The 27,933-nt window shown below is 40.7% G+C and overlaps 1 protein-coding gene across 4 annotated transcripts in view; it reads left to right on the forward strand.

Annotated features, from left to right (window-relative positions):
* Nucleotides 1–13,611: 13,611 nt before the first annotated feature.
* Nucleotides 13,612–27,933, forward strand: part of THSD7B (thrombospondin type 1 domain containing 7B) — an 802,394-nt gene continuing 788,072 nt past the window's right edge. For 3 of the 4 annotated variants that reach the window (XM_074335728.1, XM_019752567.2, XM_074335740.1), the window contains exon 1: nt 14,287–14,574. The gene's annotated coding sequence lies outside the window, so the exon portion shown is untranslated. Of the gene's footprint in view, nt 13,854–14,286; nt 14,575–27,933 lie in introns of those variants that run through there. The other variant, XM_074335732.1, reaches the window with a different exon arrangement.

A 27,933-nucleotide genomic window follows, 5' to 3' on the forward strand; every position in this document is an offset into this window, starting at 1 on the left:
GTTTATTTGCTTACCCAGATTAATACTGGAAAAACAGCTCATTAAACATACATCTTGGCATTTTGTATTGACTTAGTTAATCATGATTCTGTATTCACCACCTAATTAACGCCAGTTGAATCCCATGTAGCAAGGGGGGTGGAGAGCATCCCTCTGCACCTGACTCCTAACAGAGATAATCAATCACCCCAATCCAACGAAGTCGGAGACTTGGGGTAATTGTCCTGTAGTCCCCAAACCTTCTCCCAGCTTACTGCATACATCTTTTCTGGTTGGAATAAATATAATGACATTTTCCAGGTTAACAGAGATGTGACTTGATTTAGTTATTTATGTTTCTGTATTTAACATTTAATTAAAGTCACCTGTTTGCCTGGTAGGGCTCTTAGGAAGTCTTTCCTTTCATTATCAACACTTGCCAGGATGGCAAATAGTTTACTTTAGACAACACTCTCAAGCATAATATTTGATTTGTTTTTTTCTGATCCTTCGCTGCTCCCTGACCTTACACAGAACTTTAGGAATAAGATTTCTTGAGAGTTTACAGTTCTCTGTGAATCAGCTAAGTTTATGGGACAAGAAAGCACAGAGTGTCAAAGGAAATATTCACGTTGAGGATTTCTACATGGGGACAGAATGGCTAGCTGGTCATTTCAGTGGGAAAAAGCCCCTTGGTATTTTATTTTATGTAGATGGAAATCAAATGGATGAGGAGGTAAAACTTTCCATTGTTGCCTGAATTTTTCACTTGGTATCACTGCATTGGATCTCTAAGCAAAGATGAAGTGAGAGTCATAGAAGTTTTATTTGCCATCTGGCCATAGTCCTGTGTGGCCAGCAGTTGTTGCATACTTACTGTGTGCTAGGCAATGTGTTAGGCACATGATGTGAATTAGCTTGACTTGACCCTCATTCCAAAACAATATATCCTTATTTCCCCTTCTCCATTTGATTTTTCAGTAAATGGAAGTGTAGAGAGATTAAGTTATCTTGCTCAAGGTCACAGGGCTAATAAGTGATGGACCAATGTTAGGACTGAGATATTTCGACTTAAGAGCTCTTTCTCATGATGCTACTTCTGTCAAGGTTAGGCAGTAATTTGTTTAAAAACGATCCCAGCATTCACACTCTAGATCAGGGGTGTCCAAACTGCGGCCCGCGGGCCAACTGCGGCCCATGATCCATTGTTAATTGGCCCATAGCAAATTCCAAAAATATATTTAGTTTACTTAAATAAACCAGGTGAGACAATATGTACTTCACCTCGAGTGAGTGGCCCGGCTGTTTGTGTATTTTACCGCATATGGCCGTTGGTGAAAACGTTGAAAAAAGTTTGGATACCCCTGCTCTAGATAATAGTAACTACACTCTGAATGTGTGAAAAGGAAATTTCCTGTTACTGTTGGTTGAAGAATTGCTTAATTCACATAAGAAACAAATACATGTATTCTGCTTGGATATCATTGGCTCACTGCCCAATTTTATTATATGTTCACATTTTGAAGACCTGTGTAACAGTATGTTGACTTGTTGGGAGTACTTATCTTCCTTTAATAGAATGCCTTGTTTGCTATCTGTTTTCATTTTCATAGCAAGAGAAGACAAATTTGCTGCTCTACCAACTACCTTCTCTTACTTATTAAAATGACTGTAAATCCAGCGCTGGTGAAACACATTAGATTGATAGCATTCTCTAGGAAGCCACAGAAAGGAAGAATAAACCTTTCTCTCACTTCCTGTCAATAATCTCTGACTGAAACCTGGAAGGTGCATTTTTAGAAAGAAGAGACTAATTCATGGTCTGAGACAGTCACTTTAAAATTTCCTTGAAAGCCCCAATTAGGAAGTGAAAGTATACAACCAAAGTAAAGAGGAGTTTAATTCTTTAGAATTGAGATGATTAAAAGGGAAAATACCTCTGGAAAAGAGACTTTGTATTTATTAATCAATCATCTTTAAACTATTAGGGAGGATGAGTTCCTTTTTCTCTTCAAGTCTTATGGTAAAGTCATGGTTAGTTTCTTAATTTTTCCAGAGGAGATACACAGAATGGGGAGCCATCCTCAAAACAATGTGATTTTGAAATTGATTGTAAGAAGTGGGACTGTGTGGACAGAAGAGGGGAATAATGAGTGGCCCATCAAACTCACTCTAAAATATTTGAAGAACCATTAATAATAATGATGTTAATTATAATATCCCCCTTTATTGACACCTCTAGGCATTAGGCACATTGTACACATCTCACGTAATTCCCACAACAACCCAAAGCTTTATGTGCTATTGTCGTCCCGTTTTATACATAAGGAAATAGATTACAAAGGTGGTTCATGGTGGAGTCAGGACTTATCTACTCCCATCTGCTTTTAGTGCCTTTTCTCTCGACCACAATCATAGTCCTCTTTGCGAATGAGGGCTTAGCCGTGTTCAGCTCTTAAGAACAGATCCATTACTAATGAATAAAAGTGTCTGGGTGGCGTATGTAGGCTCAATATATCTAAATTGAAATTAAGTAAATTTGTAGTCATCTGTTTTTCTGTGTTAAAGAATCTGGAATTTTTCTTTAGGCAATCGGAAGCCACGGAACTGGTTTTTAGCAAGAGTGTATTGGATTTGGAGAAGGGAAAGTAAGTTTATTATCTCATTAGAAGATTGCTATAATCTAGGCAAAAGATAACGGACTGAACTTGGGCAGATGATGATGGAGGTGATTGAATGTAGGGGACCGATTCCAGAGCTACCTAAAAGGTAGACAGGAGAGGCTAGTGATCAGCTGGATGTGACAGTTGAGGCAGAAGAGAGTCAGGGATGCTTCTGAGGGTTCAGCTTAGGTGACTGAGTGCCTGGTGACACTATTAACCTGGATAGGTTAGATAGGTCATAAAAAAGAGACTGATTGGGGTCATGGGGAGGGAAGTAATGGATTTTGTTTTAGACTTGCTGAGTTTGAAGTGCCTGTGCCACATCAAGGTAGAAATACACCTTGGGCAGTGCAAAATGAGTTTAAAGTTCGAAGGATAGGTCAGGGCTGGAGCATGAGTTTGGACCCCTTGCGTGAGAGCTGTGGGAGTGGATGGAAGCATCTAGGGAAAGCATGAAGAGTCAGAAGACCAGAGAGCCAAACACCATTAACAGAGTAGTCGTGTCTGTTCCAGCCATTTAGCAGGTGGTTGCTGGTAGAGAAGCACCACAAAGAGAAAATTAGATAATCAAGCCTCAGATCACAAGAGAACATGTTGTTTTTTGAGATTGTCTGCTAAATAAAGCAATCTGTGTGCAGCTGAACATTTTCAGTTTTCTCTTACAAAAGGCTCCCAATAGGGTAGAAGCAGGAGAAACTGGTTCCAGGGACTGTGATTTAGGCTGGCGTTCCCGAGGCCTCTCTTCCCACTCCCTGTCATGCCCCATCACAGTAAGGACCTGGGGATTAACCCTCTTTTCAAAATGATGGTTTGCCAACATTTTTACTTGCTGAAGAATTTCTCCGTGTTAATGACATACCATCCTTGAAGAGCGGTAAAATACATCAGGGAGGCGTCAAGTTGGTGTTTCTTTGTTTGTTTTTATGAGAGCCTAAAACCATTTCTCTTTTTACCTTTTTAGACACTTTACTTCAACTGTAGGTAGAATAGTAGGAAGGCCATCTCTCATGTTTTCTTCCCTTCTGTTTCTTGACAAGCTGTGTGACCTTGTACATGACACCTCAGCTATCTAGAGCTCAACTTTCCTTATCTTGAAAATACAGGAATTGGACTATATTTTCTCTGAAGTATCTTGCAGCTCAAAAGTTTTGTGATTTCATAATTCAAGCCCTGCACATAAATGCCATTTAAATGTCGTTGGTTAGATCACCAAAAGGCTAATAATTGTATAATCAGGGATAGATCAAATACCATTGAAATAAGGTTCCTTAAAGATTGAAAATGTTCTCTTTACAGAAATGAAGTAAGACACATATTTTTTTTTTCATGAGGTCAAAATCTCCATTTTGGTATTAGCTCTAATTAAATTAAATGCTCAGAAATTTAGACAACATGTATAGAAGTCCCCCTCCCTCTCTGACTGACTCTAAAGGTTATGAGATAATGGAACATGTTTCTTGGGAAATGTATAGACTTTTAAGAAAGGTGAATAACTATTGTCTTAGCTCAGGCTACTGTAACAAAATACCATCATCAGTGTGGCTTAAACAGCAGACATTTATTTCTTACAGTTGTGGATGCTGAAAGTCTAGAATCTGGGTGTCAGCATGGTCAGGTTTTGGTGAGATCCTTCTTCCTGGCTTGGAGATATGGCCACCTACTTGCTGTATCCTCACATGGCAGAGAGATAAAAAGAACAATCTCTTTGATCTCTTCTTATAAGGGCAGTAATCCCATCATGGGGCTGATGGGATCCCACCCTCATTACCTCATCTAAACTTAATTACCTCCTAAGGGATCTACCTCCAAATATCACATTGGTATTTAGGGCTTCAATGTACGGGTTTTTTTTGGGGGGACACATACATCCCATCCATAGCAATTATCTTGCTGAGGAAGTTGTAGCTCTGAGCTCCTAGTCAAAGTGGGGTGAACCTAGCTTAGGGAATCTGCTTTGACAAATCAGGATGTGGAGGTCATGCTAGACTGTTGTGGGTATTGTCCTAAAACACCTGAAGCAGTGTCACTTGAGAGATGGACCAAATCATGGTTGACACAGAAGGCAGACTGTCCAGGGGGAGAAGCATGCCAAGAGGCACTGAGGTCATGGGATGAAAGGGAGGCCGTAAACAGGAAGCCAAGTCAAGGAATCAGTGATGGGGAGGATCAGAGCAAGATGAGAAGAAAGGTGTGAGAATATGTTACGGGAAATCCATGCTGGAGAAAGGTCGATACACTCTGATACACAAGTTGCCCCAGATACCTGTCCTGTCAGTTGAGAAACCAGGTGGAACCAGACACTAGAAGACAAACTTTCTTTCGTCTCTGGACATCCTTGGTCTAGGGAGAGGAGACTGCTAGGGAACAGGGAGGTCTTTCCTCTTTGAGGGCATTAGAAATTGGACCAAAGTTATATATAATGTTGTGGTATCAAGATGTGCCTGTGTATTATGACATCTTTTTATTTATGTCCGTGGACTTGGAAATGGACCGTCAGATCAGTCCTGTCTCCTATTCCATCACTGCCCCTAGTCCCCCCACTCCTCCCTTCTTGGGTGAGTCATCCTTCCAGAACAGTGACAGACATCACCAAAATTGAGAACTCAGTGTGACAAAAGGGCTGTTTTCACAGCTCTCTGGCAACGTAATATAAAAGTTCACCACATCAGGCACATCATCTTAATCACAGGGGCCAAAAGAACCTGTAGATGTGACAAGTGGCTGCCTCCTTAGTTAACTTCCTCCTTCTGATTGGCAAGGAAAAGACTGCAAATCACCAGCCCATGGATACTCACTTCACTATTTCCTTTCTTTAGATTTGTCTCCATCAGTTGAAAATAAAGATTTCCGCCTGCGTCTTTTGTTTAAAAAGGACATATGGAAAAGCAGCCAGGGCTCACTCTTAAGACAAAGGTGGGAATCAGCCACGGCATCAGAGTTTCCAAGGGAACTGATGGATGCATTTCTTTAGTCTGTGTCAACTGAGCACGTACTCTGTGTGCCTGGCACCATTCCCCTAGGCGCTGAGGGGTCTGGGAGTGAACAGGCAGAGCAAGTTTGGCTCTATTAAAGCCACAGTTCAGTGGACAAACAAATACAGAAATAGCAAAATATCAAATAATGACAAGTACTGTGTAAAGAACCGAGTAGGGTGATGTGATAGAGAGTGACTGGTGGCTACTTTACTTAGGTGTCCAGAAAGGCCTCCCTGAGAAAATGACATTAACACTGAGATCTGAAGGACGAGAGAGAGACAGCCATGTATATGTCTGGGGCTGAGCATTTTGGGTACAGCGCAGAGTTGGCTAAGGCCCTAAGGCAGCACGAAAACTGGTGTATAAGCCTATAACTTAGTGACAACAGAGTAGAGGGGTAAGTAGCCAATGACTTCTCAGAGAAGCACAGGAGACATAAGGCATTTGAAATGTATTCTAAGTATACTGGGAAATCATTGGAAAGCTTTAAGCAGGGAAAATTTTTTATCAATGTACTGTTTAAAAAGATTAGTCTACCTGCTCTGTAGAAAATGGACTGTATAAGAGTGCAAGAAAGGAGGTCATGGTGTCACCCACCATGAAACACTTGTGGCTTAGGTCGGAGTGGTAGTAGCAGAGATGGAGAGAAGTGGATGCATGTAGGATTTATTTGGGAGATAGAAATAACAGAACGAGTTATTTCCATGTGGGTAAAGTGCAAAAAGAATAATGAAGGGGAATTCTTAAGAGTTTGGGGTGGAGCAACTAAATGGATGGTGCTTTATACTGAGACCAGGAAGACTGTGACAGAGGCAGGTTTGGTGGGGAAAATCAATGTTCAGATTGAAGAACACATGTTTGGAGGAAAGAAAACTCAGTGTTCACTTTGAAATACACAGGTGATGTCAAAAAGATGTCATGCAAACTCTTGGATCTGGAGTTGTAGGCCTGAGGACAGCCAATGTTGGTGTGGCAGAGATGGTTACTGCTCACTGTGTATCTACGTGCTTTTCTGTATGTTCAACTTCTTTGCATTTTGTGAGGGTCACATGACTACGCTGGCCAATGAACTACTGTGTTTCCCCGAAAATATGACCTAGCCGGACAGTCAACTCTAATGTGTCTTTTGGAGCAAAAATTAATATAAGACCGGGTCTTATTTTACAGTAAGACATGGTCTTACATAAGATAATATAATAGAAGACCAGGCCTTATATTAATTTTTGCTCCAAAAGACACATTAGAGCTGATTGTCTGGCTAGGTCTTAGTTTTGGAGAAACATGTATATCATTTTGTGAGGGTCACATGACTACTCTGGTCAATGGACTGTATTATCCTGGGCTGAAGCATAGAAGAGAGAATGAGGGAATTTGAAATTCTCTATGATCTCTCCGTCTGCTGCCATAGTGACCAGCAATGTTCTAGATGGAAGAGCCCTTTTTAGCCCAGGTCCTTGAGTTGGTTATGTGAAACAGAGTCACCATTCCCTCAGTTAACCTGTGTTGGTCATACAGGATGAGAGAGAAATAAACCTTGTGTTAAGCTGCTGAAGTTTGGGGGTTCATGTGTTTCTGTAGCATAACTTAGCCCACACTGACTACTATAGCCAGAGCAATGGATTTAGGTATTTTCAGTGAACAGATAACTACCTGAAATCATAAGAATAGACATATTCAATAAGGTGAAAGTATAGATGGAGAGGAAAAGGGAGCCCAGTCTAGAACTCTAATATGCTCTAACACACAGGGATTGAACAAAAAAAGGAAAACTAGGATAGTGTGGTATATAGGAAGCTAAGAGAAGAAGATGAGGTATAAAAATTGGATCCTTAGAGATCAAATCCTGAGTACATGAGCATAAGGGATGGTTTTTGCCATATGCATAGACATTGCTATGCTAGTTGTGTTTTCCATAGATTGTTGGTCTTGAGAGAGAGCCTGTGTTGTGATTTCATAGAATGAAGTCATGGGTGGAGCATAGCACACTGTAAAAATGCTACAGTGATAAACTATTTCAATCCAGAAAATCATACAATCTGAGGAATTTTTTTTTTTTTTTTCCTGGCTCTGAACTTGGATGGATGCAGATGGTTCCAACCTGGGAAGATTTTCCTGACTCACCCCACATGAAGTGGGCGGTTCCTCCTTGATGTTTCCATTGTGTCCATAGGATGCCTCTAAGGCTTGTTTTATTGCAATTTTAGTGTTTGTTTCCTCGGATAATCATCTCCTCCAGGACTCTCTCTAGTGCTTACAATGGTATCTGCCGCAAAGCACATTCTCACTCTGTTTGTTCAATGAATGAATAGTCTTGCCTGGTACTTGGCAAGGTCAACTCCCACAAACATAAAGTGATATGGTACTGGTTGTTCCAAACACAACATGATAAGTGTTTCTGTTAACATCATGTGACCAAAGGAAGCCTAACCCCTTGTTCAGATTCTTCACATACCTAGTCCATCAACAAGTACTTACTGAATGCCTGCTGTGCACCAAAAACTGTGCATTGAAGGAAAGAAAGGAAGTATCTGTCTTAGTCTCTTCACTTAAGAAAGTAACAATTCAGTTAAGAGGCTAATGGCTATGAAACCATTCAAGAACAGTATGATGGTATACAGTTAATTGAAAAACTGGGTGACAGACAATGAGCATCATAGGAGTTTGGTAAAGGAAAGAAATAGATAAATGTAAAATGAAATTAAATCTGGGAAAATTTCTTAGGGGATGGGACTTTGAGGGGAGGTCAGAGCTGCAAGGCTGGGAAGGGAGACAAGGAGAGATCTTGAACCAGAGCTTAACTGACTTTGAAAGGGCATGTGAGGCGATCCCTGAGAACAAAAGAAACGGTGCTATTGGACAGTGGCAAGAAACATGGTTGAAAAGTAGGGCGGGGCCAGATTAGAAAGAATTTCAAAAGTCAGTAAACTGGTAATTTATGCCATTCATTTATCATTCATTTAATTTTGAAACATTTATTGAGTGCCTACTGCATGCCAGGTACTAGTTTAAGCATGGTGGTGTGTGTGTGTGTGTGTGTGTGTGTGTGTGTGCACGTGCAAATAGTCCCTGCCCTTGTGGGATTTACATTCTTGATGAGAGGATAGATAATAAACATAATCTCAGATTGTGATAAATGCTTCCAACCTGGGAAGCAAAGTAAGGCAGGATAAGGAGATACAGAGAAATGGAATGTGCCATTTTTTTCTTTATAGGGGAGGGTCAGGAAAGGCTTTTCTGAAGAGCTGATATTCATCAAGGGACCGAGTGAAAAGATGAAGAGAATAGTAGGTTCCTGGGAATCAGAGTGACGTGACAAAGAGCATATCAGGAAGATAACATATACTGTAGGGAAAGGTAGAGAGTCATTGAGCTAGCAACAAGGAACGTGGCATAATTCAAAAAGGAAGTATACACCAAAAAGCTTTAGTTACAAAAGTTTTTGATAGAAATTTTCTTTTTAACATCGTGTGTATTGGGGATTTCTTGTTTCCTTGATAATTGTGTATTATAGCTTAAATGATTAAGAAATGAGAAAAACCTCTTCTGTTTGTTCCACCCCACATACCACATTCATGAACACTAGCTTGTGATCTGCTAAAAACCCTGTCAATTTCCAATGTTTCTATCCTTCCTGCCTATGAAGGGAACTGCCACTACTCAGAAGGACTGGTGTCCTTAGAAAACAGCAAAATAAAAGGTATAGGCTCCCTTGCCCATCTTACCAGTTAGGCCTGTGAGCTTTGCATGGCTTTGTGCCCAGCAGAAGAGGGCTGAAGTTGCCAAATCTTTGTATAATAACAAGCTCCATTCTGCAGAACACCTGGTCTTTACAAACCAAGTCATTATGAATATGATCCAAGTTGTCACTCCCGGGGTTTGTCTATTTCCAAATTAGTTGGAGATATATATGTACCGGGGATGCCAAAAAAAGGTATACACATTTTAAGAGATGTTATCTCTGCTCAAGCAGTAGTTCACCATAATCAGAAGTGTCTGGACGCTGATGGTAACCACATTGAGCACCTCTTGTAATTGCAGAAGTCAAACATGACTTGGGGGGTTGGTACTCGTCCTACCCACATATACATATGTGACAAGAAAACAAACCCAAGATATAGTAACTGAGATAATGAATTTAGAATTTGGGATCCTGAGGTAAGCAACTGTGTGTCAGACTTGGGCAGAGGTGGGAAGGCGGAAGCAGAAATGAAGACGTAAATAAGACCTTACAAATAGCCATCAGCCTGGACAGTTCTCTCCCTTTGCATTAAGCCACTGTCATCTCTTCCATGGATGACTGTTCCACTCTTTCTGCTTTGATTATTGTCTCTGAATAGCACGTGGGTGAATTCTTAAAAATCTAAATTATATCACGTCACTCACAGAATTCAAACCTCCCATTGGCTTACAAGGACCTGCAAGCTCTGATCCTGACCTGTCCACCCCCCACCCCCCAACCTTCCCTTATCTCACTCTCCCCCTGGTTCACTTGTCTCCAGCTACTTTGGACTCTGATCTGTTCTTTGTGAGCCAAGCTCTTCAAGCCACGGGGTCTTTGGCTGTATTATCCCTCCTTGTCCCCTTCTTGGTTGATGTCTATTTACATGAGATGCGATGTATCTTAGTGGTTAAAAATGCATGCCCAACAGACTGCCTGGCCAGATGCTAACTTTGCTACTTATCATCGGTGTGACTTTGAATGAGTTGCTTAAACTCTGTGTGCCTCTATTGTAAAGTGGAGTTGATCATAGCGCTTGTCTCATGGGCTGGTTATGAGGATTAAATGATACATGTAAAGGACACAGCCCAATGCTTACCATCTAGAAACACTTCAATCAATCTTACCTCTTATTTTCTTTTGGGCCTCAGCCTAAACGTCATTTCCTCTGAGAAATCTTGCCTGAGCCAGATCCTTCCTTCCTACTCCCCTCGTCTGCGTTCCTTTTTCACAAAAGTCTTTGCTTTCGTTTTATATGTTTCTAATCATTTGTGAGTCTGTTTGTTTATTGTTTCATGCCCCCACTGCACTGTAAACTCCATGAGGGCAAGGACTCAGCCCACTATATCTCCAAATAGCCGATGTGTTGCACAGTGCCAGGAACATAGCAGACATTCACCCAATATCTTGCTGAAGATATTTGAGTGACTGAAGCTGTAGTTCAGAACTAAGTTTGTGAATCCTCAGTGTCTTCTGGGAAATCGTTGGCACCTCAGAGGCCCTGAGCTGAGCCAGAAACCAGAGGAGTTCCACCACACTACTTTCCAATACATTATCTTTACATTGTATTTTAAGATGTTGACACATCAAAATCAAATTACTGGACCAAACTCAAAACTTACATTTGTATGCCAGGATTAAATGCTCTTTTTTGGCAGGAAAAATTGTTCAGATTTGCCATAGGATTTCATCCAATCTGGAATTGGTCTGAATGATTGTGTAAATGAGACACTCATGGTTCCTCACCCCCCACACACACCTGTTTGGGCCAGTGTACACCTGGGCAGTGACTTCCTGGGTGGCGAGCCCAAGATAGTCAGGCTTGTATTTCTCACTTTTATTTTAAATTGGGCTTCTTTATGGACATGCCTTCTTTATCTCTGATTTGTTCAATGCCAATGCCTGTCTATTTTATTTACACAGAATTTACCTACTCAAGCTTGTTAGAGAACATTGTGTTCAGAAAGAGCAAATACACATAACAGAAATGAAAATTTAAACTCCAACAGTATTTGGATAGTATAGGGTTACTGTCTGTGGCTCCCCCTTGGTTATCACTAGTGACTTGGTCTCAAGAGAACTTCCCCTCCCACCCCCTCTCCCTTCCATTATTCTATTGTTTTGTTCCATAGCCTGGCAGTGATTGGGGCCTTTGGCATCTGTGTGTGTGTGTGTGTGTGTGTGTGTGTGTGTGTGTGTGTGTGTGTAGGGGGGGTTATACAAATTTATAATCTCCAGCTGATTTGATTTCTACCTTAGAGTATTGATCTATTCCTTACTCATTATAACCTTGCCTATTTTTCTGGGATACCTTCTTCCAAATCCTTTCTTTAGTTAGTTATTTTGTAAAATCCTCCTGTCCCTGCCCCCCCCCCCGCCCCCCAACACACACACACAACAAGTCTTCACTGACAATGACTTTTACCCTGTCTGGGTTATCCTTGTAATGTTTCTAACTTAATCTAGATTTTGACGGCAGTGCTTTTATTAAGGGCCAAATCTTGGAAAAAAAACTCACATTATCAGTATAACATGTGTTTAAAACATAATTGGGAGTTTGAGCTGAAAATGTCTGCCTTTTCCTTGTACCAGTTGAACAATATCAGAGAAAGTTAAGGCACCTTATGTTAGTTGACTGTATTGAAATGCTTGTTGTCAGCACACAGTACCTTAAGGAAAAGTGACTATTCTGTAGATTAAAAGAATCAGTAAGCTAACAAAAGGTAGCAATGTTTAAAGTTGATGGTTTTTTTTATTTTAGAAGTAATTTAGATTTCATTCTTATGAACTACTTATTTTTGATTTGAAGAAGCCCAATGTCTAGAACATAATTGCCATATAGCTATTATCTCTTATATCTTAGATTAAACAAAGTTAAAAAAAAAAAAAAACACACACACAAAAAACCAGGAGACCAAACACAAACAATGTGACCTAGGAGGAAAGTTACATCTTAATAATCAAATATTCACTGACGTAGAACAAGGGGTTAATGAGAATGGGCTGACATATTAAGTGAGAATGCATGTTGAAATCAGATTGCCAGCCTAAAGAAAATTATACATATCGCTGCTTCTGAAGAGGGAGGGGGATATATAACAACAAAGATATCCATAAATGACATATTCAGAATTCCTCCTTGATGGCCTCTTTGCAGAAGGATTGCAAATACAGATCTTTCCACTGTATGTTAGTATATGCGTGGGGTGTGATCTGAAAATACTGCATTGATTCTGGGAGAATTGAAATCTAGGAATCCTGGATGTAGTGGTTCAGGAAAACAGAAATGTTTTTCTTTGGCTGCTGTTCCTGAAGTTGCTTGAATGAGACTCATTGGCTATTGATCCATATATATTGAGAATACAGTAAAACAGAATGGACAAAAGTTTCTTTTTTCCCAGGCTCATAGGATTGGCATTTTATTTCTTGGGAGTAATAAATAATGGTCTTGGATTTGGGGAAATAATCTAGGATCTGGATGGCAGCTGATTTATTTTTAAGGCAGTGAGGTCAGAAAAAAAAAAAGAATAACCCAGAATGAGACGGCAACGCTCATTGGGAGAACAGTGATTGCTCTTTGAAATATTAAGGCGGGTTCCCTTTCCCACTTTCAGAATCCAGACCCACAGCAAGATGGATCAGAACCCCTCATCACGGTATTCACATTTTCCTTTTTTAATGGCACATACCTTCTTTTGATTGTTTCTCTGAAAACCCTAGCTGCTCTACTTAACTCTTTAATTGTGCTATGACATCAAGCTTTAATTTTCTCATCGTTATTTTGCTTCTGTTTAAGCACCCATGGTGTGCCAAGCATTGGATAAAATCGAAAAGATACAATCCCTGCTGTCCCTGGGCTCACACATTGAAAGTGATATGACAGGCACAATACCCTGTAATTGGCAGTAAGTAGTCCTCACGCTTTTTTCCTTTTCTCCCTTTTGAAGAAACTTCTTCATCTGTCTGAACAAGCCTAAGACGTTCCCTAGATCAAAGGTGTCAAACACCAGGAGGGTTTGGAACAAGTGTCAGAAGAGTAAGTAAAGGACTCTCAGAGCTGTGACTCTGCTCCGAGCCTGCCCACGTGCGCGCCCCCGCCTTACCTGGGCGGACTCACTCACTACCTCCTCAGCGCCACCTGCATCCGCCCTATGCCCCAGAGGCCAAAGGCGCTCTCCCCCACTCTTCACTCCCACCTCCCCAACACCTTCGTTACCAGAGGACTGCAAACCTTTAAAAAAGAGGCCAGAGCTAAGGATTTTCCCAGCACTGGTCTGCGTGGACTAACAACCTCTGGGAGCCTCTGAGCAAGGGGGCGTCCAGGCAGGTGAGGCCCCAGCTCCTGGCAGTCCCCTGGACTCACCCCCAATTTTTAGCGTTCTCTCTTTTCCATGTATTCCGCTAGGGTCTTCTTTGTCTTTTCCCCTGTAACACTGAAGCCCTCTTGTGCCCAGGCACTGCAGAGGAACGTCGGACCATCGGACTGGGCGGGATGGCTCTGTGCGTGTTCACTTTAGGGTACGTGTCAAGAGTGTTCTGGAGCGTGTGGGTGTCGGGGTAGAGGGATTATGCATGGGAAGTAAAACACCCCCCCACTGTCTTCTTTTTCCTCCCTCCCCTCTCATCACTTTGTGATTCCCCAAGGCGCGCAAAGCGCTCCCTGCCCCTGTCCCTTGCGATCAGCGGCTTGGGTGACCCAGGCTCAGGCCAGCTGAAAAGGCTCCCTCACCCAGTCTGCACTTGCACCCCGAAGCTTCAAAGTTGCGGAAAACAGTCTCGGGAGAGCAGAGGAGCTGAGGAGCTGAGGTTGAGGCCATCGCCCGAGGCTTTCCCAGAGGGAGAGGGTGCACCTGCTCCAAGAAGGGGCGGAGGAAGTGGCGGAGAGGAGGGGGTGGAGGGGAGGCCGGGAAGGGGTGGGGAGGTGGGGGGTCAGCTGCTGGGGGAGGTGAGGCACAAGGTGGCTCCCTGCTGCCCGCTCCCGCGGCTCAGGGGACGCACTCGGCAGCCAATGGCTGCGCAGAGGTGTACAGCAGATGGCGTCTGACTGCGCTGTTCCTTCCTCGTCCTCCTCCTCCTCCTCCTCCTCCTCCTCTTGCTTCAGTGCTGAGGAGCCAGAGTCTCCGGGTTGCCAGACGCTGGGATGGGTGGTCTCCCAACACACACCACCATCTTTCTTGCGCTCCGGAAGCTCAGGGCTAGGTGGCTCCCAGAAGCTGCGGCAGCGGCTCAGGCCAGGCGGGTGAGTGCGGCGCGCTACGCTGGGCCCCTGGCCAGCAGGGGCAATCGGTGGCAGCATCTAGGGCGGAGGGCACACCAGAGACACAGACTTTGCTCTTTCCTTCCAGGACAGCCTCCTTTGCCCCTTCTCCCAGCCAGATGCGGGAACTTGCAAGCAGAGCTTCTCGGGTGACTCTGGCTGGGGGCTGCAGGAAGGGTGGGCTGCTAGGGGCACAGCGTCGAGACCCCGGCGTTGGGCGAGCAGAGATACCCCACGCTGAGACTTGGGCACAGACCTCAGGCAACTGACGGAGTCTTCCGATTGGGGCGGAAGGCTCTCTGTTCCCTTCCAGTTTGCTTTGGAGGGTACTGAAGTAGGGAGCTGGGGTCCCCCATCCTGCACGAGGAGCCTCAGAGCCCAGGATCTGAAGGCGGGGAGTTCTGCGGGCTTTGCAAACAGGTTGACTGAGGGTTCTCTTCATGTAGCGCTGACTGCGAATTGGCCAGTGGGCTTTCAGTGCCCTTGGGTGACAGCTGAGCTAGCCAAGAAGTTTTGCAGCTTCCCCTGATTTATCAGTATAGTGTCAGAAGGCTGCAGCAACAGTTTACATTTCTACTGTCCTGTTGGGGGCGAGGAGCTAGCTGGGGAGAATGGGATTCACCTGTCTGGTGTTACATTACGATGTTTATCAAGAGAAAACTGGGCTTAGCATGGCTGTGAGGTGCAGGGAGGAGGACACGTGTAATTTTTAAAGCATTACAATAAGCTGTTGTCACTTCTCCTTTCTAACATCTCTGGTAGTATTCAAGTTATTTGAATATGCCAGTGGAACCTCCACTTCTTGAAGTCCGCAGTTTGAGTTTAGAAGTTGGAAAGCTTGGAGTGTGTGTTTGGGGAGGGGGCCCGTTAAGCTCTCTCAATCTCTTTTTGAATTCAAGGCAAGGGGAAACTATTTCGGAGGAAGAGCGTGTGATCTAATTGCACTTTTTTGGGGCAATCATTCTGAGCATCACTTAAGAGATATTACAATTCAGTTCCATTCCGTATGGTCAAGGTGGAGTTCGACTCAGATGATGGCACCCCAGCATGTTCTGTGGAAGACTCCAGGGTTGTTTGGTGCTCTGTTCATTGCCGGGGTGGTCTGCTGATAGCTTTCCACCTTTATGTGCATTTGTGCTCTTGTAAGTGACAACCTGGCTGGAGGAGCCTTCTTGGTATTTTCTAGGAGAGGACCTGTGGGTGCTCTGTTATCATGGAAATGGTAACCCATGCAGGCAGGGTGCATGCTAACAAGGCTGTGGGGTGTGTGTGTGTGTGCATGTGTGCGTGCGCGCGAGCACGCACGTGCATATGGAGTGTCCTTCTGACAGGCAGTCTTTCGATGTCAGAGTGCTACATTTATCTCCCAGGTGGGGTCAGGATGGTCTGGGTTTGTTGGGTAACTGGGAGGTGGTGATCTCCAGGGAAGCCTTCTTGTGTTCTGGATACACTACAGCCTTGGCTAAGCCTTTATGAAAACCACTTAGGAGTTACTAACCAAGAAGTCCTATCCACTGTAAGTGAACCGCCCATGTATTTGTGGGTTGAAAGCTGTACAACGTCCCTGTCTTGAAGCTTCATTTTGACGCACCACTGTTTTTAAACCTCGATGCCATTAATTCCAGGAGCTTCTTTTGAAAATACAATGTGACCAGTTCTCTGCTTTCTGTGGGTAGATGTGCCAATTGAGTAGAGTCCCTGGAATTGGCTTCCTACCGTGCCTGGATATTTGGTGGTGTTTTTTTTTTCCATCTACCTTCTGGGAGTCCAGGACTGGAAACTCTTCATCAAATGTAAAGGAAAAAGAATTAGGAAGATAACTCTCCTGACCCTGTCACAACACACACAGGTACAATTGTTGACTCAAAAAATGCAGGAAAATCTTGCACTTTAATTCAGCACAGTTTCAGCCGTGCTGAACACCTTCAAAGCATTCAGGGTTCTGAAGATTGGAGATTAATCAGTGATAGGTGCTTGGAGATGTCTGGTCTAGAAAAGGACTGCTTACTGCTGGTGGACTTGGATAGTCTACTGTGAGGGTTCATAATGAGTGGGCTTAATTTCTATCTAGCTTAATGTTTAAATTGATACTTGAAAAATGATCTTTGCAATGTTTTTTAATCCTCCAACATCCTCTCCCCCATTGTTTTTAATCAAAGTTTTTGCTTGTTAAAGAGTTGAAGTCTCAGAAGCTGAAAGACTGTTAGACAGTTAATAAGTACTGATCATAAAAACAGTGTAAACACAGACTCCACAATTTGAGGATTGACATTAATTAACTGGCAACTAAAGGCACCTTTCTATTCTCTGCTGAGTGTGCCTTTTGAGAGAAAAGAAGGTAAAGAATGAAAGAAAAATGGTACTGCTAAAATGTACCTTATCAGGACCTGGACCTTGTCTACTTGCTGCAGATCCTGTTTCCAAAGGAATAATACTTTTATTAATATTTGTGAAAAAAAAAAACCCAAAACCTTTGCTTTTAAATAACAGACTGAAAAAGCAGTCAAAAACTAGGAGCTAAGTTAGTGGAAGAGGATTGTCCAAACAAGAAAAATTCAAAAGCCTGTCAATACATTTTAATTATACTTCACAAACCGAAGCTGCAGTCATGTGATTTCTTCAAAGGAAAAAAAAAAATATCTTGCCAAAACCGCAATTTTGCTGTTCTGCGCACCTTTATAAATATTAGGCATTAAAGTAAGAACATCATTTCAAAAGCTTGAATAGAATGATGAAGAATAGTTGACTGGTCCTATTGAGTTAACAGTCAAAATGACAAATGATACAATATATTAAGTATACAATAAGACGAGAAGATTAAAAGATTCTAAGTAGTGATAGCTATACTACTTGTTGGAGCAGAGAACAGAACCATTAACAACATAGCTTCAGAGACACTCTGCAAAGCGTGAAGGATGGGTCTTTGACTAACTAGGGGATCTTACAGTACTAAAAACTATTTATATGAGCTACGTAGATATGCTTTTGGATTTTTTTGAATATGAATTACACATAAGTGCTTTATGTTTTTAAAAGAAGACTTTCTCCAGTATATAACTATAAAAGAAACAGCTGCATTCACTTTAACACCAGGCAGCTTCCTAAATATAACACGGGTCCTTAATTTAGAGCTTTTAACGAGATTAATATCTAAGTGATAATTGACATGTTAAACCTGTGAAAGTAGGATTTTAAACTCCACTCTTAATTTTAGAAATTTTAGAATTGTGTGTTTGCATGGGATCAATGTTTTAGCAGATGTGAAGTCTGTGGTATCCCTTGCTGCAAGATGTTAAACATTTTATTCACCATGTAAATTTTCTCCATTAATTGGGATTAATTTGTTGTTTTTACCAGCATTTACATAGACGGTTTTTCATAGCTAACAGTAGCTGTTGTTGAAAGCAAGCCAAAGAGGATTAGCTGCAGTTGTCTGTCAGCTTGTATGTAGCTTTTGACTGAGAAGGAAATAGGGAGCACAGTCACGGAATTCCTAGGATTACACTTTCATCCTGCACTTTATTGCCTGCGGTGTTCCGATTATACAAACTATAAATGCTTAGTTATTTTTTTGGTTGTAATCCACATATGATTTGTTATGAGCATTCTATGCTAGATATAATGAGCGTTCTACTAGACCAAACAATTCATTTGAAGGGGAAAATAGAATATTAGTGAAATACAATTGCTCCGGGTCTTTCGGTAGGCTTCTAGAATCAACCTTGAAGATGCTGTAGAATAGAGTTTCACTGCTGGTGAGGGCTCAGGGTTACTGTAGTGGTGGAGTTCAATCCAATCTTTGTTTGTAAGCTGAACAGTTAAGTCATCCAGCTCATATAAGAACTACTATATTTTAAGAGTTTGCGTATATGCTTTTGTGATGAATAAAGCACATCATATTTTAAAAAGATTTTTATTAAAATATAGCTAACATACAATATTATATTAGCTTCAGGTATACACCATAGTTATTTAATATTTGTATACCTGAAGAAGAGATCACTGTAAGCCCAGCAACCATCTGACACTGTACCACGCTATCACAATATTATTGACTATATTTCCCATGCTGTACATTACATCTCCATGACTTAGTTGTTTCATACCGGGAAATTTGAACCTCTTATTCCCCTTCACCTTTCTTCCCCCCTTTTGTAATTTTTCAATTAGAATTGACATTCAATATTATTTTATGTTAGTTTCAGGTGTACAGCATAGTGGTTAGACATTTGTATAATTTAAGAAGTGATCCCCCTGACTAGTCTAGTACCCACCTGGCACTATATATAATTATTACCATATTATTGACTATATTCCCTATGCTTTACTTTACATCCCTGTCACTATTCCATAATTACCAATTTGTACTTCTTAATCTCTTCACTTTCCTCACCCTGCCCCCCAACCCCATTCCCATCCAGCAAACATCAGTTTGTTCCCTGTATTTATGAGTCTGTTTCTGTTTTGTTTGTTCCTTTATTTTGTTCTTTGTTCTAGATTCCACATATAAGTAAAATCATATTGTATTTGTCCTTCTCTGTCTGACTTATTTCACTTAGCATAATACCTTCCAGGTCCATCCATGTTATTGCAAATGGTAAGATTTCATATTTTATGGCTGAGTAATATTCTTTTGTATATATGTTCCACCTCTTCTTTAACTAGTCGCCTATTGATGGGCGCTTAGATGGCTTTTATATCTTGGCTATTGTAACTAATGCTATAACGAACATAGGGGTGCATATATCTTTTCAAATTAGTGTTTTGGATTTCTTTGGATAAATAACCAGAAGTGGAATTGCTGGGTCATAAGGTAGTTCTATTTTTAATTTTTTGAGGAACCTCCATACTGTAAAACCCATTACATCTAAAAGCATCGCTATTCATTCTTTAGGTATTTTTGCAATTAATGGATTCTAAAAGTACAACTCTTTGCTGTGATGTGGGACTCTGTAGAATTTTTTGAAGTTAAAATAAAAGAGATCTTCGTATCAAAAAAGGTTGGACATTGACCTAGATGTGAGGATCTATAAAAATGTGGAACTATTCCTTTGTGGAACAAAAGGCTATCATTGTTGAACTTAGGTATTTTGCCACAAGGGACATGATGCGTGCTTTTGATTTTGCCTCTCTAGGCATATTTTAATGATGAGCCTCTTGTAATTAAATATGCTGCAGCTAAACACAGAATTCTCAGTAACTAATGCACAAACAATTCTTCAGTGCCTTGGTTGGAGAGGAGCTCTTTGCTGCATCCCACTTGACTGCAAGAGGGTTGGCCGCAGATTTGTGCCCTACTGTTATGTTAGTGAACAGCTCATTACTTACGGAAGAATCACAGTGTTGAGAAACGCTCTTCGTTTCATGGCAGATAGGCCATACTGCCTTGGTCTTCGACTGTAGTTTGGTTACTACTGCATATTTTAAGTATGGGGTTTTTCAGGGGGTTATTTTAAAAAAAGCATACTATGTAGTACACATACATGAAAGATTTTAATGGTAATAAGACTAAAGCTTGCCGTAATCTCTCCTTGCAGAGTTTGCTTCTGGGCTCTCCTCTGTTGATTTCTGCTCTTTGTGCTTATGTTAGACATATTCAGGGTGCATTTGGCCAGAGTGCATTGAGACAGCCTTACTGGTTATAAAAATATTGAATTACTTCTGAATCAGTAGGTTAATAGGCACTGTTCTAAGCCCCCTGCAGGCCCTACTACCAGTTCAGTCTTATGGGCCACTCCCTGACACCTCTTGGATCGCTTCTTGTTACAGACACTAAGAGAGTCACCGTTTGGTATGGCAGGGGGGCCTAGGGACCCTCTCCAGGGCTGTTGCTGGAGCCTTTTCTGATTGGGTGGTGCTTGAGCCCTATCACTTGGTGAATATTTTTGATATCATCCCTTGATGTTTTATCCATAACATGAATAAATGCCAACTTGGCATTATCAAGTAGTTGAACTTGAAATATATTTACATTTGCATTTTAATTTTTTATGTCTAACATTTATCTGTTAAAAATGGTTAAATATTATTATATGCATATATATTTATATTACTAAAGAGCCCAAAGTTTCCTAAACCCCCTTTAGTTATTCATTCATGTAAAGCCATTCTTTAATTTCATTCATTTTTTTTTTTTTACCCCCAAACATAAACTAAGCATCCAAGTTGTACCTGTAAGGGACAGAGCCAAATTTCTAACCCACGTCATCTGCTACAACTGTACATCCTTCTACCCCACAGCTGTCTCCGACCAGTTAATAAAAATGTATGGATGTAGGAGTAGTTCAACAAGACTTTTTTCTTTTTAGAAAAAAGTAATTATTTTTTTCCATTTCCATTTCTAGTCTTCAGAATTAACTCAATTTATTTTGTATTGACTTCCATTCATTTTCTGATTAAACATTGTTAATGGGGCTTCATGTTGTCTGAATGGACCCCTGCTATGAACTGGAATATCTTCTGGTCAATCATGGAGAAGAAAGAGATATTAATGACTTTGCAGATTCTTTAAGAAAAATTCTTTGGTGATTTCTTCTGGATCTATTCTAGCTAGAATTAAACACAAACACTGTTAGATGGGACCAGAAAAATACAACTTAAGTTGTGCTTCTTTCTTGAATAGAAGAAAAAATAATGTTTCAGGTCCTTCATCAAATTTAATCATGCCAGCCATTAACTTCCTATTACCCACCTCCTTCTTCTATCAGGTCTGTTCCCTTTAAGTCATCCACAAGACCCACACCTATTTTAAAAGGCCAAAAATACTGCTTTGGGCCATCAGCTCTGAGTTATCCAAATTCTACCTGTTAGTCAAGACCCAGTTTTAATTATACTTCCACTGAGTTTTCTCTGATTATGCCAATTCACAAAGCCCTCTCTCTGTCTGAACAACTCAGGTGGTAAATTCTAATTGTAATGTTTGATTGAATCTATTTTCTTATTAGCATCTGCTTGTGGAGTTCTGATAGTAAAGGATTTGAATGAAAAAGGGCATCACTCTCTACTGAGAATTCTGGAAAATGTTTGAGAGGGGACTGTGATAGAGAGTGGAGGCCTGGGTGACAGTCTCTAAGGCTCTCTTTGAGAATCTTAGAGGACCTTTGAGAATCTCCAAGGCAAAGCTTAATGGTATCCAGGTAGACAACAAGAGTGACTGCCAGTTATTGATGACCTGTGCCATGCTGCATACCAGGCTACGTGCATTAGAATCAGTATGTCTAATCCTCATAATAATGTTGCAAAATGGGTTCTATTATTTAGTTCCATTTTTCATACTAGGAAACGGAGGCCGAGGGACTTTTGGCACCTGGCATAAAGCCAGTGCAGCTGGTGAAGCACAGAGCCAAGAACTGCATTCATACCAGACTGTTGGGCTGCAAAACTCATTTTGCTTTAGATGCATCAGACTGACTGCCCCAGAGCCTGAGGTTAGGGAAGTTTAGTCTTAACCACTGCTGGAATTTCTCCCAAATGTAATAGTGTGCATGTGCGTGCACGTGAGCACACACACACACACACACACACACACACTCACACACACACTCACACAGACACACACTCACACACACATACACACACACACACACTCACACACAGTCTCACACCAGACTCTCATATACAGTGGAGACGACTGACTCAAGAGTGCTGCTGAATCACTTCTTCCTGGAAGTAGAAGTGTCATTTAGAAATATGGGAAAAGGCTGCAATTTGATTTGGCACACACCTTATGCACGAAGATTATAATAGCTTAGATTTGTAAAGATCCTGAGACATTTGTATCTAAAAGTGTTGGCTTACTGAGGAACCACTGGAATTCAGAAAATTCCGACATTCTTAGGAAAGCCACATCATATTCCTTTTCATTAATGACTTATTATTAAGGCAGAACTGTTCTGCTGAATATGCAAAGCATTATTAGCTTTTGAAATTATCACAAAGAGCAGGAAAACAGGAAAAGCAGTCTTCAGATGTGAGTGTGGGTGGGCTGGCAGTGGCCTGGTCACTCCTGTGATTGGGCTCAGCTGGTCAGGTGAGGGCCCTTGTCTGTCCTCTTTTCTCCTTGTGCATCCTGACAGGAAAGTGTCCTTGGTCGTAGGTGACAACTTTACTAAAAGAAGGATGGTTACTTGGTTAAACATGTATGAGAAATCACATTTCTGAAGACCTGTCTCTTAAAAGTGTTTTTGCTGGGTCAGCATGAGGTCTCTTTACATGAACTTCCATAGGAATACATAGTATTCCTATTTCCCATACCAAAGTCTTCCAACAATTTCCATAGAAGCATAGTGTTGGAGTATGACCAGTGCCTCTGTTTTTCTCTGTTGCAATCATATATAAAGAAGCTCAGAAGATTCTAAATTGTAAAGAGAGATTTTTATTCATTCCAGGAATGAACTTTTTCATATGCAGAGCTATCTAGAAATGCGACAGGCTTTCTCAAGGAAATTGAGTTCCCCATCTTTGGGGGTATTTAAAGAGTAGATAAGCAACTATATGTCAGGATATTCTACAGAGAGGATGTGTGCATTGGATTTTAATAACAGATTTATTGAGCATATATTATGTGCCAGATACTGTTCTACATACATTAATTCAGGAAATCCTCTCACAAAGATTGGAGTTGATTGTATTATTATTAGTAGTATTCCAATTTTATAGATGTAGAAATAGTAAGTGACTTGCCCCAGATCAGGATCCGTACTCAGGTCATCTGATTCTAGAGCTGTTTTCTCCATAGAAATCGAATGTGAGTTGCAAATACAATTCACATATGCAATCTTCAAGTTTCCAGTAGCAACATCAAAAAAAAAAAAAGGAAAAAAAAATGAAGTTTAGTCATATATTTTATTCGTCTAATATATCTAGAATATTGTAATTTTGACGTGGACTGATTATGAAAAAGTTATTAATGAGATGTCTTAGATCTTTGTTGTACTAAGTCCTTGAAATCCAGTCTGTCTTTTACACTTATAAGCACCTCTCAATTCAGACTAGTCATATCGCAAATGCTCAATAGCCACACATTGCTGGTGACCACCATTTGGGAAATGCTCAGAGCTCATACTATGAACAGTTCCACTCTACCGGCTGTCTGTGAGCTGTCAGTTTCCTTCCAAGGTGTACACCATCCGCCTTTGCTTATGGGAGGCTGTTCATTTGTTTATTAATTTTGTCCTTAGATACCAGAATGAATAATCTCTTATATAAAAGACTTAAAACACTTTCGTGACTTCTCTCGGGAACACATTTACTTTTAAAACCTGTAAGATAGGAAGGTTTCTTTAGAAACCTTCTTAGAGCTTATCTGTACAATATGAATCCAACATGCCTTTCGTTTGTGAAGATGGAGCATACCTGGGTTGCTTGCACTTTACAGTCATTCGTTCACATTATGGAATCGCCATGCACTTCTTGTTTCCAGGCTAAATAGTCCCAGTTTCTTTTGTCATTTTTTGGTTTTGTTTTTGCTGGTTTGCTAGTATATAGGTGTAGCCTGATGCGTATAAAATGGGCATGGCCTAAGATCTGCTTAGCTCTAGTAAGAGTGAGAAGGGAAAAAGTACCCTTTAGCTAAATTGAACTTAACCATTTTTTCTCATTTACACTTGATGCGTATTTCTCAGTCCTCTTTTACTATACCCTTATTATGACTACTGCAGTCAGAAATGACATGTGGTTCACCAAAAAGATATTTCTGATCAAATTGTAGTAACTTTTTGGTAAGTTTGATTAATTTCCTGGCAGGTAGCATTCTTCTCTGTTATCTGAAGGGCTTTTCTCAAGTTGAATTTGTGACAGTAACCAACCCTCTGGGCTGTGGCGTGCTTCAGTTGAAAAAGCAGAATGTGACATGCCTTTCATTGTGTGGAACATATAAAAGAAAGTCCCGTGTTTCCTTTGTAAGTGCAAACTCTATTCAGCTATACACGAGAGTGTAAAACATTTTAATAATTCCAAGTCTCTTTCTGGGAGTGGGGGACATATTACACGAGTAGCTTAAATCCGATTTCAGTTACTCATTAAAAGAAAAATATTAAGAACAAGTCTTCAGTGGAAAAGAAAGAAACAATTTAAACTTCATATAAGGAGGAATTTCCTTAGACAGACTCTATGGACGTGTTATCTAATATCATGTTCATGAATATTAGATTTTTCATTTGGATGATAGAGGTGGTGGAATTAAAACATGATGCTGTGGACATAACACATCCTCAGTCCAGCCATCTTTCAGGTGCTTTAAAAAAAAAAAAGCAGTTTTTTACACAGCAAGACAAATCCTAGAAAGTGCAAGATGCATTTGTTTGTAAGCTAGATGAATAAATTCAGAGAGTATTTATTGAGTACCTGCTGTGTCCATGGCACAGAGTGGATGAAAGCAAGTATATGATACCAGCCCCAATTCCCAGGAATTTGCAGTCTAGCTGGGAGGATGTGACATATATCTAGGGCACCTCCTCTGCCCTTGGCAAAGCCATATTACCTTGTTTGTATATGTCTAGCTCTCTTACTGAATAAAAGCAGAGAATGCATCTTATTTATATTTGGATCTTCAGTATCTTGCAGAGAATAACTGTGTACTAGGTATGTGTTGGATTAAATGACAGTGGTACATTAATTTTATTTATACATGTGAATTAAAATATAGCTTTGGTGCTATATTTATTGTGGGACCACCTATAGGAAAGTCCCATTTTAAGTAATGAAGATGAATGAAGTTTCGTCCTATTCCCTTTGCTCCTCCTGTGGCTGGATCTGCTCTGCTGACTCCAGTTGGTGACTTTTGAAAGCTCTGCTGCAGTTGAAAAACATGCTGTTAACCTGAAGAAAGTGTGAGTATCTTTTCTCAGCCAGGGTCATTTCAGAATTTAGCCTCCGTCACAGACTCCTTCAATGTACCAAAAAACAAAAACAAAAAAAAAAAAACCCACCAAAAAAACAAAATACCCACCAAATCTATTTTATTCTGAGGATGTAGAATGTTGGCATTCAATAATATGAAGTAATTTTTATAAGTATGAATGCGAGAGGTGGAGAGTGGGGCAGATAAAAAAAATATGTTTGCATGTGCCTGCATAGGGCTTCCAATGAGTACTGAAGAATAAAGTGATAAGTAATATCAGGACGACCACCTTGTGTTTATGAGAAAAAGGAATCGGCTAAAAATTCACGAGCTTATATAACCTACAGAGGTGGAGCCCTCTTTGAATATATCATCAAGTGCATAGAGTGTGCTGCATTGCTGGTTTGTAAACATTGAGGGCGTCAGATCATCAGGAAGACATTTCTTTAGCATTTTATGGGCAAGGACTTCAGTGCATTTTGATAGGTTAAAATAATTATTTTCTGCCTACCGTGTTCCTCAACGAAAATTTAGCTGGTGGTTATGTACTGCTTTTCTTTGTATGGTATGCAGTGTACTAGGTTTGGCCCAGTGGGGGTATACAGACATACCCAAGAACAGGCCATTCCCTTAAGGATTTTTCATGGAGTTCCTGTGGAAATAGGAGGAAAAAAAAAAGCATGCTTCAAAGATAAGAATTGCATCTGTGGGGGCTTATAGATTAGTAGGTTCAACGAGAGGAGGAAGGAATTGGGCTCCCTGTCAGTGTATTTGTTTTTTCTTCCAGTTTTCCTGATGTTATTTGTGATTCTGTGTTATATATGCTAGTCTTTAAGACCGGTTATTTATGTTCTCTTTAATATGAAATCTAATTTCATATAGTGTTTTAAAGTTCATGGTTTATGAATCCTCTTCAAGATTCATTAAAAGCAAAACAATTATAAACTCTCCAACAGTCTGTCAATGTGGGCAGATTGGCTTATCCCTAGTTTACTGGTCTGCGGAGAACTTGATCTCATTCTCACATTCTGTGTTTTGAAAACTTGGGATGCTCACAGTCTAAATAAAGTGAGACCCAAATCCTTATAATCTAAGGTAAACAGTTTTGTCTTGGCATGTGTCAGTGTGTGGCGGGGAAATGTACACAGGGACAGAATTGTCTATTGATTGGGCGACAAGGTTGGCAAGCATAGATGTTTGGTAAATGCCTGCAAGATAAAAGCATCTGAAATAGCAAAGTAGTCAATCAGCCCCAAGAACTGAAATCTAAGAGATGCTCAAAATAGTATGAACTCATTTATGCTGTGAAGGTTTAGGAAGTGAACATAGTATAGGATGATGGAAATTCAGTAGGGCGCACACACACACACACACACACACACACACACACACACCACCTCCCAAAGAAAGCATACATATATTTGACTGATAGGAAAGGGATAGCAAATCCAAGATGAGAAATGAGAGGAAGATAGGACAGAGGAAGCAAATACTTCAACGGAAAAGGGAAAAGCATTCTCAGCTGTTGGGACTAGACATGTGTTCAGAAATATCATTCGATTGAAACCAGCAGATAGGCCAATGAGAAGAGAGTAGAGGAAAAGCCTGGGGAAAAGAAAGCATATTGCTCCAGAGGTTGAGTTAGTTGCGAAGCTGGGAGAAGTCTGTGTAACTCAGTCAGATTATGCATACTTTTGGATTTAGAGAAACTTTATGAACAAGAGCAAAAGCAGACAGGAGAGAAATGAAGCAGTGGGTAATGCAGTGAAATGTAATGGTAGGTATAGTGTGCCATTAGAAGTTCCTATGTAGAATATTCAAGGCCAAGCCCATTTAAAACAAAGAATCTACTCTTGACTCCCCTTCTATTTACCTCTTTATCGCTTGCCTTCCTTTTAAATTACACCTTCCCAAACTAGTAGAATTTGTCACTTTCTCCACTGTGCATTCTCTCTTCAAATCACTCAGCCTGATTCTGCCACCCCTGCCCCCCAACCCTATTCCAGCTGAAATAGTTCTTGCCAAAGTCACAAATTGCCTCCCAGTTGTCAAACCCAGTGGACAGTTTCCAGTCTCTTTTTATTGGGATGATTAAAAGAAAAATCTTAGTCTATTAGAGAAGAATGGATCAAAGTTCCCATGATCCTGCCATTTTGATTCTCTCTTTTAAAGCTGCCAAAATAACTACTGAAGATGTAGACAAACAAAATGGGCAATTGTGGATTAAATGTAAACTGGAAAAGATTGAAATGTGTGGCACTTTGCCAAAAAGAATAGCTCCAAAATAAAGTTGAAATTTGGATTATCAGTCTTTGGAAATTGAGCAAGACATAGGTAATTAAAAGGAAATTTAATTAGGATTTATTAGTAGAAAATATGACAATCCTTTATGAAAGATGCCTTGTTTATTTCACAGGGGATGAAGGAAATTGTTGCTTCATGCACAGACACGTCCCTCTTTCTAGAGGACTTTGAAGCCTAAACAAGTTAATGGGGACAAA

The sequence above is a fragment of the Rhinolophus sinicus genome, linkage group LG01 (genome assembly GCF_036562045.2).
Source record: "Rhinolophus sinicus isolate RSC01 linkage group LG01, ASM3656204v1, whole genome shotgun sequence".
Taxonomy (NCBI): Eukaryota; Metazoa; Chordata; class Mammalia; order Chiroptera; family Rhinolophidae; genus Rhinolophus; species Rhinolophus sinicus.